The sequence below is a fragment of the Apodemus sylvaticus genome, chromosome 19 (assembly GCF_947179515.1).
Source record: "Apodemus sylvaticus chromosome 19, mApoSyl1.1, whole genome shotgun sequence".
In the NCBI taxonomy this organism is placed as follows: Eukaryota; Metazoa; Chordata; class Mammalia; order Rodentia; family Muridae; genus Apodemus; species Apodemus sylvaticus.
Window position 1 is genome coordinate 59,646,485 of NC_067490.1, and position 13,992 is coordinate 59,660,476.

A 13,992-nucleotide genomic window follows, 5' to 3' on the forward strand; every position below is an offset into this window, starting at 1 on the left:
AAATCAAATTTGACAGCTTAATCGGAATACTGACTTGCTGTCTGTCTTCTCATGTCTCTTGTCTCTCACCTTTCTCTTAGGTAGTTCTGGGGACCCTATTGACTGTCTTGAGGGTCAGGACACTCTGGTGCCCAACAGTGAGGTATCTGTGGAGTGATTTAGAGGAAGGAGGCTGTAGGGAAAAAAGGGGGGAAGAGCTCTTTGTGTACAGCTCCCGGAGCAGATTAGGTCAAGGCCCAGTTGACCCACCTTCGCTTGGCCAGGGAAAATCTCCATGGCAACAACGTCTCAGAAGGTGAGACCCCATGGGACAAGAATTTATTTAGCCTGTTTTAAGGCTAAATCTCTCAAGACACGAGGGGCTGGGTTAAGAAAAGGAGATCTTAGGTACTTCTTTGAGAAGCACTTAGGGTCTTGAGTATTATGTTGGACAAATTGTCCCTGGTTCCCAGAGGAAGGAACCATAGATAAGAAAACATGGGCTAGAGTAAGTAACTGTTTTCAAGATTACTATGCAACTTTTGGTCTTGGGGGGTGGGTTCCGGTTACTGCCTTTAACTACTGGTCTCTGATTAATGACATTATTCAGAATTCCTCCTGCTTTCAGTATCTAGTTCTCTGAAAAAGCGTTCATCCAGACACTGTCTCTGTGCTCTCTTATCCCTCCTGCCTCTGATAGATATGGAGGAGGGACATTTAAAACAGTCTCTGTCTATGTCTGCTCTTTTCCCTAATTTCTCAAAAAGACCAAAGTCTATCCTTCTCTACAAAATCTAGTCATAATTCAGGTGCTGACACTCTATCACCTGGGGAAGAAGCCAAATTGGAGAAGAAAGCTGCCAGCAAAAGAGGCACTGAAAAAAATTTCTTTCCTCTGCCAAATGATAGCCGCAAGGAGCAAGTAGATCTCTTAAAGGAGCTAGGAGAGTTATAGGGACAAATGATCACTCTAACTTCAGGATTTATTTCAAAAACAAATACCTAGAAAAAGCCAGAGCCAAAACAAGTCCCTTAACTTTAAAATTTTACAAAAATTAAAGTCCGCAGTCACAACCTATGGGCAATGCTCCCTTCATTTTGGCACTTACAATCTTCCACTGACGATTGGCTCACACCTGAGGAATTTATCCATCTTGCTTGAGCTGAGCTCTCTGGGGGAAAATTTGTTCTTTGGAAGTCAGAGGCAGCTGAAGTGGCTGGAGAAATCAAAAGTAAAAACCGCTCACAGGCAGAATGTAAGTCCTAGATTGCAAAGAAATTCCTGGGCTCTCCTCCCCTCCCACCTCTCTCCACATAGTCATGGCCAGTCTCTACTTATATATACACACTCTCTCTCTCTGCCTTTCTCTGCCTCCACTACCCCATTAATTTTCACCCTCCATCCTGAGTAAACTTTATTCTATACCATGTCTGTGTGTGTTTGCCTAGGCACCCCCCCCTTCCCCACACTGCCATATATTACATTCTCCAAACCTCTTTCTCTTTTTGTGAATCCAACAGAGATTAAAAAAGCAGGACACTGGGGAGTAACTATCAATGACTGCCACTGTGCCTCCCTCCCTTCTCTGGCAGAATTCCCAGAAAAACAGAAGACAAGGGGTTAAATCTTAAACAAGAGAGAGAAAAAACAGGTTTCAGAAAAGCAGTTTTTCCACATGCAGGACGTGGTATCAAAAAAAAAATGGTTAAAAGCTATTTCACAACTCTCCTGGGGAGGAGAGGAAAGCCAGAGACATCCTGCTTCCTTCTCAAATCCTATTGGAAATATTCTTAGTTCTGGTTAAGATATGTGGATCTCTTTGGAACATCAAGTTCCCTCTCTGTCTGTTGTCTGTCTTTGGTGCACCAAAACCTGTCCATATGTGTGCCAATTTATGTTTGTCTATTGTTTTAATTGGCTGAATGATTGCTATTTTTATGTTTTATGTTGAAAAGAAAAAAATGGTAAAAAATAATGTTATCTTCTGGCAGTCCTGCCAGTTGCAGTTTACACAGAGGAGGCTGATTTAAGGTGCCTCACATTCTTAACTAGGAGTCAAACACAACTGGAGAAAAAGCTACTTCTTAAAGAGCCAGCAGCCTCAAGCTCTAGGACAAGTGGAAACGGTTAATTCTCCTAGAAAAATTTCTACCATGGTGATGATTGGATTCAAAGAGCTTTATTCCCCTGAAATTACAGCTGGAGAAAAATTTTTTGTTTGGTTTAAAATTATGAGATTCGTGTAATTGCTTCATCTTTATTTCTAATTGGTCTTAAAGATATAAATGTTTTACATGTCTTGATTATAGAATATTGTACATGATTTAAAAGGTATAATGATGGTAACAAAAGGTAAGTTTAAAACTGAAAATTCAGGGTTAGAACTATCTTAGGCAACACGTGGCATGACACAGTCCAAGATAAACAGGTCTCTAAGATATTTCTAAATTGACATAATGTTTTATGTGGTTCTTATCCTAGATATCAGACTTATAAAAATAAGATTTAAAATAATGTCTCTTCAATAAGTTACACTGTCATACATTCAAACATACAAGCTGATGGACATACTTTGCAATATGAAAGTGATGTGTTTGCTCTTAATTTTAAGGAGAAAAGATTGTTTAAAACTGGGTTTTGCTTTCAAAAATTGTAGTTATGCTTTGATATTAGAGGTTCCTTTTTTTATTTGACCTTCATACAATGGGGTCTGATTATAGGCTACTTCTTGCAGGACCTGTGGGTGTAGGTCTGGTCTTAGAGATAATAGACTCAGATCAAAAGATTTACATTTGAGTTAATACAAAGCTCCGAGTTGCCTCAGCAGAGGCTTGAGAGACACAGCTTTCATCTTGCAGGCCTCACCTAGAGAGTTTCTTACCAAAAGAACATTTTTAACGTATTTATACAGATATGGTTCAAAATACAGTTCAAACTTAGATCTGTGAAAGATTAATGAGGCTATATAGAAATTATAAAGGCATTAAAATTTGGCCTGCCTACTATATACAAAATCATTATAGATTTAAATTGTTTTTTTTTCTTTATGGATACTGATAATTATAAAAGCATTTACTTCTAACTTTAAAAGAGCATAAGATAACTTTAAAAAAAACAATAAAATAATTTCGTTAGAAAGTTCTTCAAGAAATGGCTTGCTCTTAACAATGGGCTTTTAAATTTTTTAAGTAAATAATTAAAAATAATGTTAAGATAAATTATTTGGCAAAGACACTGCTTTAAGTTTGTCATAAGAGGATTTAAGCCTCTGCTGTTCTCAAGATAGATGGCAAAATAAATATTGAGAGATATAACTTGGAGAAAGTTACTGTAAGTATTTGTCAACAGTTTATGATATACTTCCATTCCTTAAAAAAGAGAACATTAATGTAAAATCTCTCCAAATAAAGTTTTAACATCCCCAATAAAGATTTGGTGTAATAATAAAGTGTTGCAAGATAAAATCATAGAAATATTTTTAAAAGGAATGTTTTAAGAGCATGATGAAATGTTTGTTCCTTATTTTAATCAGCAATTAAATTGATTATTATTAATTGTTAGTCTATTACATGGCAAGCCTTTTTTGACAAGATTAATAATTGTTATCTAAATTGTTAAAAATTTGCCTCATGGTTCCTCAGAAAACTGGGCATGTCACTTCCTGAGGACCCTGTTATACCACTACTGGGCATATATCCAGAGGATTCTTCTGCATGCAATAAGGACACATGCTCAACTATGTTCATAGCAGCCCTATTTGTAGTAGCCAGAAGCTGGAAAGAACCTAGGTGTCCTTCAACGGAGGAATGGATACAAAAAATGTGGTATATTTACACACAATGGAGTACTATTCAGCCATTAGAAACAATGAATTCATGAAATTCTTAGACAAATGGATGGAGCTGGAGAATATCATACTAAGTGAGGTAATCTGGTCTCAAAAGATCAGTCATGGTATGCACTCACTGATAAGTGGATATTAGACTAGAAAATTTGAATACCGAGGACATAATCCACAAATTAAATGATGTCCAAAAAGAATGGAGGAGTGGCCCCTGGTTCTGGAAAGACTCAGTGCAAGAGTATAGGGGAATTCCAGAACAGGGAAGTGGGAAGGGGTAGAGGGAAGAATAGGGGGACGGAAGAAGGCTTATGGGACTTGCGGGGAGTGGGGACCCAGAAAAGGGGAAATCATTTGCAATGTAAATAAAAAAATAAATAAATTAAGATTTGTTAAAGAGGAAAAAATTTGCCTCATACATGTTTTTATATTTTTATAGATTTATACATGCATCCTATAAAAATGCATCTACTGTGGGAGTAAAGCTCATATAATTTGACCACATGTTTATTCTTTTGAGTTTCCCCTTGCTTCAGCACAGATAATTGAATTGGGTGCAGTAGCTGCTCTTTTTAAAATGTTAAAAATCAAATTTTTGATTTCTATAGTGATAATATATACATATAGCTCATGGCTTACATTGCTTAAAATTGTTTCTTTTCTAAATTCTACCTATTCTTAAATTTTACAATTATTTATACAAATACAATTCTAAAAATATGCATATGACTATTAACAGCTTTTCAAGCTTTTTAGTTATAGCTGTTTTAACAGAAGAAACAACAACAAAAAATAAAATTAGTCATTACATATGTTATTTTTCTATACTGAATGTTCCAAATCAGATTATGACAAATATTATAACTGACTATTACAGTCAGTCATTTGAGATGTTTTATTAACAATTTTATATTAGTCATATTATTGAGATTCCTCATAATTCTCAAAGACAAGATATTGTGGAACAGGCCCATAAAACTTTACAACAATATTTTTATAATAAAAGGGAAAAATCACATCCTTATATACCACAAAAATTTTAAAATTTTAATGCCAGGGATCTCTCTGAGTGTAGATAAGAGGGCATATTTGTGTTTTTTCTGCAGGATGCTGAAGAACCATCCTAGCTGCCAGAGTATGCTAATGCTGAGACAAAGAATGATGCTGATTATAATCACTGAAAATGGCCACAGTTCTCAGCACCTTTGGATGCCTCCTACTCATGCTGACACCACAGACATTTACAGACTCAACACCCCTCTTTGCATGGCAATTTTATTTAGCTAAAAATTAAACAAATTATAAACAGATTAAAGTGGAGATGTTGGCAACTGCTGATTGCCCCACTTCAGGTTGTCAAAAGGCCATATATTTACATTTTACAGATTTCAAGTGGAGACTTGAACACATAGAACATGGCCTGCCATTTATTTTCTTTAAGACATCCACAGGATTTACTTTGGTTGTTTGGGACCCTTGGGAGAGCCTCTGGACTTCTCCTCATGGGATTTCATCCAAGTAAAACATAATTTTACACCCATGTGTAGCTTTCTAACAGATGATGAATCCTGCAAGGCCTATAATCCCTCTACAAAGGGATGTTGCACACTTTTACGAATTACGTTTGCCACCCATGCAAAATCTCCCAATCTACATTAGCAAATAGGCTATGAATGGGGTCTTCACCTCTATGTACTTGGCTTAGATGCAGGTATTATTTTTTCTATTAAGCTCCTTAAAGAGCCTTTATATCATGCCTAGCAAGTCCCAATGGGACCAAATCCTGTGTTGGTACTTCGTCCTGTTCCTCCTAGAGGAATTGATCAGGACACCACCCATGCTCCTTCTCTTAAGGGCACCTCCCTACTTTCTGTATTTCCCCTCTGACCACCAGCTAAGCCATCAGCCACTACACTGCCTGCCTGTACAGCCAGCTGCCACTAAGAATCTTGTACTTTCTTTAGTTAATCAGACTTTTCTCACCTTAAATGAAACTTCCCCTGAACTTGTTGAAGATTGCTTGTTGTGCTACCATTCTCAACTACCCTTTTATGAAGGAATTGCCGTTCTTCATAACCCACCTCATGCTGATGATCCATTGCACTGCCATTAACAAAAGGGTGCTTGGCCAGGTCTTTCATTAACCCAAATATCTGGCCTGGGATTTTGTGTGATCTCTAGTGGAACAAATGCCTCCTCAGTTTATGCTCACTTATGCAATGAAACTTATTTTCCTCCTCCTGGCAATTATTTTATTCTCTCCCCCCAAGGAGGGAACCTGGTGTGAGTGCCTTGATGGCCTTACACCTTGCCTCTCTGCCTTAGTTTTTCAAAATCAAAAAGATGGAGAGAGCCCTGAGTTTTACATCCTTATTAAGATGATTCCTCATTTAATTTATTATCGCTCTGAAGAATTTTTTCACCTGTGGAATCAATATACATCCACTGGAGACTGCACTTCTTTGAGCCACCCTCGCAGAAAACCTATCTCTGCTGTTACTATCTCTGTCCTACTTGGCCTTGGAGCTATGGGAGCAGGGGCAGGTATTTCTTCCTTTGTTCTTTCTAACTCTAGGTACACAGAGGTAAATGCCACCATTGATCAAGACATGCAATGACTTCAGCAGGGGATAATTGATCTTTCCCACTCTGTTGACTCCCTAGCTGAGATTGTCCTCTAAAATAGGTGGGGACTTGATCTCCTGTCGCTCCAACAGGGTGGACTTTGTACAGCTTTAAAAGAAGAGTGCTGTTTTTATGCTAGTAAGATAGGAGTTGTAAAAAACAGCATGAAAATAGTCAGATAAAGACTAGAAAAATGTAAGAGAGGAAGAGAACAGAAAGAAAGTTGGTATGAAAATTGGCTTTCCACCTCTCCATGGCTCACTACACTTTTACACAGTATCATAGGACCCTTTGTAGGTCTATTATTGTTATATTCTTTTGGACCATGGGCTTTTAAAAGCCTCACCACCCTAATTAAGAAGCAGGTGGATGACTTGGCAGCCAAGCCCATTTAGGTACATTACCATCGTTTGGCTATGGAGGATTGAGAGATGGCTACCTAAACCCCCAGGGCAAAACAGCCCAAACAGCACACTCGAGTACCCTAACAGAGAGAGCATTCCTGTCTCAGCCATTCCAGCTGGGACTCCAGAAGGAGCCCCACAAGCTGAAGGCACCAATAACAATAAACTTGCTGAGCAGTTAGCCAACGCCAGGCAAGTTTCCAGGGCCATTCCCACCTAAGACAGGAGTTTCTGGAGGCTGGCAGAGACGTCCAAATGGGACCGGGATGATGGATGACCGGGTTGATTCCTAAGACAAGCGCTGCCCCATTATCTTGGTGCCTCATCTGCTTTCCATCAATGGCTATCTGACCTCTGCTCTCTACTATACAGAGAAGGGAGAGATGCCAGGAGCCATCCTCACTTAGATCTCAATGCCAAGAGCTCTCAATACCAGGAGCCATCCCCACCTAGATCTCGCTGCCAGGAGATCTTGATACCAGGAGTCATTCTCACTTAGATCTCCATGCCAGGAGCCATTCTTAAGTAGATCTCAAAACCCCTCCTTTTGAAGCTCATCTGTGAATAGGTTACTATAGCAACCACCTTCCACTTTACCTCCTCATGACCCCCTTTTTATCATGCCAAGGTTCCAGCAGCAATAACTAGCCTTTCACAGAAATTCTGAGAAACTGTTTCTTAGAAATGATGCCAGCCCCCTGAGATTGTTCCCTCTTAACCCCTCCCTACACCTATACATTTCCCTTTAAATTAGATTGCTGTCTGTCTTCTCATGTCTCTTGTCTCTCGCCTTTCTCTTAGGTAGTTCTGGGGACCCTGTTGACTGTCCTGCGGGTCAAGACACCATACCGGTGGCTGTTGGGATTCATAAATATCATAGAGAGATCTGCAAGTGGTTGTTTCCTCCCTTGGAAGATTGCATGGAACCTTCTGGTACATTGGAATTTGGCTCTCAGAGTAATGGCTTTCAAATCTGCCTTTCAGTGACTGTATTGCATGTTGTCTTCAGCAATAGGGACTGGTGTAATCAAGGGCAATAGCAATAGCCTATAATAGTTGGGGTGTGTCTTGGGAAACTCCAATGAACCACTCAAGAGGAAGCTTTTCATTCTTGGTGTAGAATTCTTCTTTAATAGTCTGTGGCTCTTATGGGGGCAATTGTCAACCCAGATAAGAAGATTCCATTTAAATTATATGTGTGTGTACACCCCCCCCCCAAACAAAATGAAACCAAAAAGAAAACATATTCTATGTTTACATTCCAAATGATTTTCCCTTTCCTGGTTCTCCCCTCCCCATAAGTTCCCTAAGCCCTCTTCCCTCTCCCCATCCTCCTATCAACCCCCTCCTACTTCTCTGTCCTGGCACTCCCCTACAGTGCTGGAACAAGCCTTTTCAGGATCTGGGACCTCTGCTTCCTTCTTCGTGGGAGTCATTTGATATGTGAATTGTCTCTTGGGTATTCAGAGTTTCTGAGTTAATATCCACTTATCAGTGACTGGGTTACCTCACTTAGGATGATATTTTCCAGATCCAACCATTTGCTTAAGAATTTCATGAATTCATTCTTTTTAATTGCTGAGTAGTATTCCATTGTGTAAATATACCACATTTTCTATATCCATTCCTCCATTGAGGGACATCTGGCTTCTTTCCAGCTTCTGGCTATTATAAATAAGGCTGCTATAAACATAGTGGAGCATGTGTCCTTATTGCATGCTGGGGAATCCTCTGGGTATATGCCCAGTAGTGGTATGGCAGGGTCCTCCGGAAGTGTTATGCCCAGTTTTCTGAGGAACAGCCAGACTGATTTCCAGAGTGGTTGTACCAACTTGCATTCCTACCAGCAGTGGAGGACTGTTCCTCTTTCTCCACATCCTCGCCAACACCTGCTATCTCCTGAGTTTTTAATCTTAGCCATTCTGACTGGTGTAAAGTGAAATCTCAGGTTGTTTTGATTTGCATTTCTGTAATGACTAGTGATGTTGAACATTTCTTAGAGTTAGAAAGAGCAATACTCAAATTCATCTGGAATAACAAAAAAAAAACAGGATAGCTAAAACTATTCTCAGCAGTAAAAGAACTTCCAGGGAATCATTATACCGTACCTCAAGCAGTACTACAGAACAATAGTGTTAAAAACTGCATGGTATTGGTACAGTGAGAGGCAGGTAGATCAATGCAATAGGATTGAAGACCCAGAAATGAACACACACACCTATGGTCACTTGATCTTTGACAGAGGATCTGAAAACATCCAGTGGAAAAAAGATAGCCTTTTCAACAAATGGTGCTGGTTCAACTGGAGGTCAGCTTGAAGAAGATTGTGAATTGATCCATTCTTATCTCCTTGTACTAAGCTCAACTCCAAGTGTATCAAGGACCTCCACATAAAACCAGACACACTGAAACTAATAAAAAAGAAACTGGGGAAGACCCTTGAGGACATGGGCACAGGGGAAATGTTTCTGAACAGATCACCAATAGCTTATGCTCTAAGATCAAGAACTGACAAATGGGACCTCATAAAATTACAATTTCTGTAAGGCAAAAAACACTGTCAAGCAGACAAAACGGCAACCAATAAATTGGGAAAGAATCTTCACCAACCCTAAATCTGATAGAGGGCTAATATCCAATATATACAAAGAATTTAAGAAGCTAGATGCCAGAGAGCCAAATAACCCTATTAAAAAATGGGGTACAGAGCTAAACAAAGAATTTTCACATGAAGAACTTCGAATGGCTGAGAAGCTCCTTAAGAAATGTTCAACATCACTTTTTTCCTTAATAAAGGGTCTTTGTTATGAACCTGGGGTTCATCACCACACAGCACTCTAACATACACCTGCCCACACAAAGGTTGGAAGGCCAGCAATGCTCCCAATCTTCCTATTGCCAACTCACCCTTCGCACTGAAATTTCAAGCCTATGAAACCATATCCAATTTTTACATGGACAATGCAGATACAACACAGGCCCTTATGCTTTCACAGGAAGTACTCTTCCCTAGCAAACTATTCTCCAAGACCAAATTAAAGTTGATTTTGAAAATAAGTGTACCATTAGGTAATGATGATCTCTTAAAATATACTAAAATTTGAGAAATGAGGCAAACATTAATTTATTGCAAAGGGTAAATGTGTAAGGCTGCATATTCACACATTATAGTAGTACATTTGGACTATGATTTGTAATCCATCCTACAATAAATTGTTACATGATAATTGATTAATTTCTTTTTACTCTAAATGTGTGAACAAATGTGCATTCGTATGAATCAAATTATGAGGCATAGTCCACTTATTGCTACAAAGAAAAATAAAAAAATTGAAAATACTAGTACAGTTTTAAAATGCTATGAAATCAAAACATTTGAATACAATTGGATACTAAGCTAATATTATACTGCTTAGACATGCCCAAATACTCAGAACAATATTTCTTAGAATATGTATTAGTCTAATATTTATAACCATACTTCCTTATACACAATATCTAATGCTAGACCTTAACTCAAACTACAATATTACATTGGTTTAAAATATGTGTATGGTAAACAAAATTTCTCCAGATTGTATTCAAGTACCAACAGTGTTTTCATCTATGAGGAATCAGATGAATTAAATTTTCTTGCTTTGTATTTTGTTAAATTATTTAGATCATTTGTCTATTCCTTCAAAGGTCTTCAGGATTAAATTATCTCAGTGTCCCTAGAACTGAATTATATTGATGCACTACCATGCCTTCCTTTTTTTTTTTTTTTAACAAAGGCTGTGATATCACAGAGGTTGCAGTAAAACGATAGGTGCTCTGTTTGTATATTATCTTTCTATTCTAGGGTTCTTAAGGGGAAACAATGAGAGTCTGTGTTAGGGTGAGTTGGTAAATACTGATAGGACATACTCAAATAATAAACTTTAAATTTTGGAACTTGGTGTGAAGTAGAAACTTAAGGGTTCTTTGTAAAGTCAGTTGTGTTGGCAGATGGCATTTTGCTGGGGTAAACACATGAAGGAGTATTTTTCCTGAAACAGGTACAAGTGAAAGAATGCTTTGTTAAAGCAGACACCTGAAGGAATGTTTTCCTGAAGCAGACACAGATGAAAGGATGTTTTGCTAAAGCAAACACATGAAAAGGGACTTGATGAAGGGTTCTTTGGTAATGACATACATGTATTGTTTCACTTTACATGGATTGTTGAGCTCCATTTGTCATGACTCCATAGAGAGAAACACGTTTTTAAAAAAGACCTTCTGGTGTTGTGCTGGCAGCATCTTGCCACTTCCTTAGACCTGGGCCTCTTAGCAGAGTGGGGTCAACTGATACAGACTCATGTGCTCATGTGGAGTTTTGCTAAGACAAACATGCTGAGCCAAAACACATGGTGAGGCAAGACCTGTGGATACCACATGATGTTTGAAGGGAGTTATAATTAGGTCTCAATAGACTATGAGAAGGGCTTGCTTGTAGAGCTTGCTTTGTAACACTTCTTGGTCTCTTTGTTGATCTTCACTTTGTTGAGAGAGGCACAGCTGAGAACTTCTCCTGGCATCCCTTGTGGTCTTGGTCCCTTCTGTTGACTTGACTGAGGCCTGGATGTTCCTACTAGGTTGTGCCAGAGCTGCTGTTATCCCAACACAACTGAACTGGACTGCTGGTATATCTGGGAAGTGATTGTAAGTGGATTGAGCTGCTGCTGATGACTGGTGAACTGAAGTGTGGATTACTTGACAACTCAGATGGGGTTTGCTCCAAAGAAACATTTCTAAACAGGTACATATCTCCCTTGTCTTAATAACCTTTATTTTCTACTACCTCTGATGGGTGACAGGCTAGAAGGTAAATTAAAGCATTTAGAAACCAATATTAAAAGTAGAATTAAAAAACAAACAAACAAAAAAACAAAAACAAAACAAAAAGGTAGAATTAGGGGAGGGGAACATGTCTACATTTGGCATTTGGTATCAGAAATGAATCAGTGTCCAAATAAGGCAATGGATCTTGGGGGCTAGTTTTTAAAATATAACTTTTTTAGTAAGGGAGAGGAAGAAGGCAAAACCTATTTGCTATGTTTGCCATGCTTGGGTTTATATTTTTCATGATCAGGCCTGCTAGACCCCTTCAACTTCCTCATCTAATGCTACAAATAAGACAGATTATGAATGATGGTTATGTTGGTGCATGCTAGGGGTTACCATGATTAATTAACAGTGCAGGGTACTTGGTAATCTGAATTATGCATAATTTATTTCCAGACTATTCTTCTAAGGCACTTACTTCTAAGTGGATTTACAGCAATGACTTTTTTATTTAGGTTCTCCTTAAAGCACAAATTTAGATGGAGAAGGAGGTGTAGTTATCTAACATAGGCAAATATAAGAGGGAAAACAGAATGAGATAGTAAGTAGGAAATACAATATAGGGTTTTGATATTGGCTTTATGGAATGAATATATATAATTTTGGGGTCATCCTAAGAAAGGGAATGTGTACCTGAAGGAAGACTGGCTAAAACATTAATCTACTTGCCACCATCTTCACTTGAAGATTTCATTTGAGTCATTATGTCTCTGTGACTTGCTGATACACAAAATGGTTTCTCAACCTTTGAGATCTCAGGACACAGAGAAGAGTATACATACTGGGTTCTTAAAGCAGAGTGATATTAATTTATCTGCAATACATGTGAGTTCGCAGAGGACTGTGTGTTGTAGTTCTTCTGAAATAAGAACTGGTCTTAAGAATGAGATACTTCTGAACCAGAGACAACAGCTTTAAGAGAAACATACAAATGCTGCCTTTTTCTTTTGTAACCCTAAGGGTCAAAGGGGCACCAGGTGCTTTTAAGAACCCTTTGAAGAACGCTTACAAGACTAAAAATAATGAGTTGAAACAACAATCAAATGATAATTGATATTGTCTAGAAAATAACAATCTGAACAGGAATTCTTAAATTTTGCATAATGAAATCAGTTAGACTAAGACCTCCCCTACCCAGTAAAAAGCAGTGTATAAACAGCTGATCCAGGGAAAGTATATCTCTTGAAATAATTCGTAGTTAATTGCTGGGTGGTGGTGGCACACACCTGTAATCCCAGCACTCTGGGAGGCAGAGGCAGGCGAATTTCTGAGTTTGAGGCCAGCCTGGTCTACAGAGTGAGTTCCAGGACAGCCAGGGCTATACAGAGAAACCCTGTCTCAAAAAAAAAAAAAAAAAAACAAATCCAAAAAAAAAACCCAAAAGAATTTTAGTAGTTAATTAAGAAATGGGAGATAAGCTTATATAGAGAATCTGAACAGAAATAGAGACATTGCTACTCTACAGAGGAAACAAAGAGAGAGTGTGGAAAACAGAGACTACTAGAGAGGGACTATAAGAAATGACAGAACTCAAAGAATAGAATGAGGTTGTAGATTTGGACACAGGAAACAAAGTTCCTCAAAACATCAATTATCCCTCTGTGAGTACATTATACTCATATTCATGACAAAGGTAGGAATATCACTACAGTTCAAAATTTTAGAGAATATAAAGGATGAATAGGACTGAAAAATCACAGTCACAAAGACAGTGTATAAACTTTCTAGAATGCCTAGTACAGTAAAAAGATGAATAAAGTAAATAAAGATGGTAAAATTTTAATTATTCATCTAAGTGCTCTGCAAAAAATCTTGTTCTGCAGTTATCCTGTACTTCAATAAATTCCTTAATTATAATAAGTACTAATGGTGCAATCCTCAGCTAAATCTGCTTCTAGTATATGAGTAAAATAAAAATATGAATATAACACTTTAAATATTAATTCACACACTTGTTCCCAGAATCAAGTTTAAAGTCTTATATATGGCCCTTAATTATTTGTACTGATTTTGGTTTTACTGATTTGAAATATTTTAGGACTAATTCTAAGTTTTTTGTTTATTCAGTTCTTTTTGTTATCATGCTTCATCATCTCTTCTTAAAAATATATGAATACTTTGCTATATAAAATTTACAACAATATGAACCAACCAGTAACCCCAAAGCTCCCAGGCACTTAACCACCAAACAAAGATTGCACATGGAGGGACCCATGGCTCTAGCCACATGGGTAGCAGATGATGGCCTGGTTGGACATCAGTGAGAGGAGAGGCCCTTG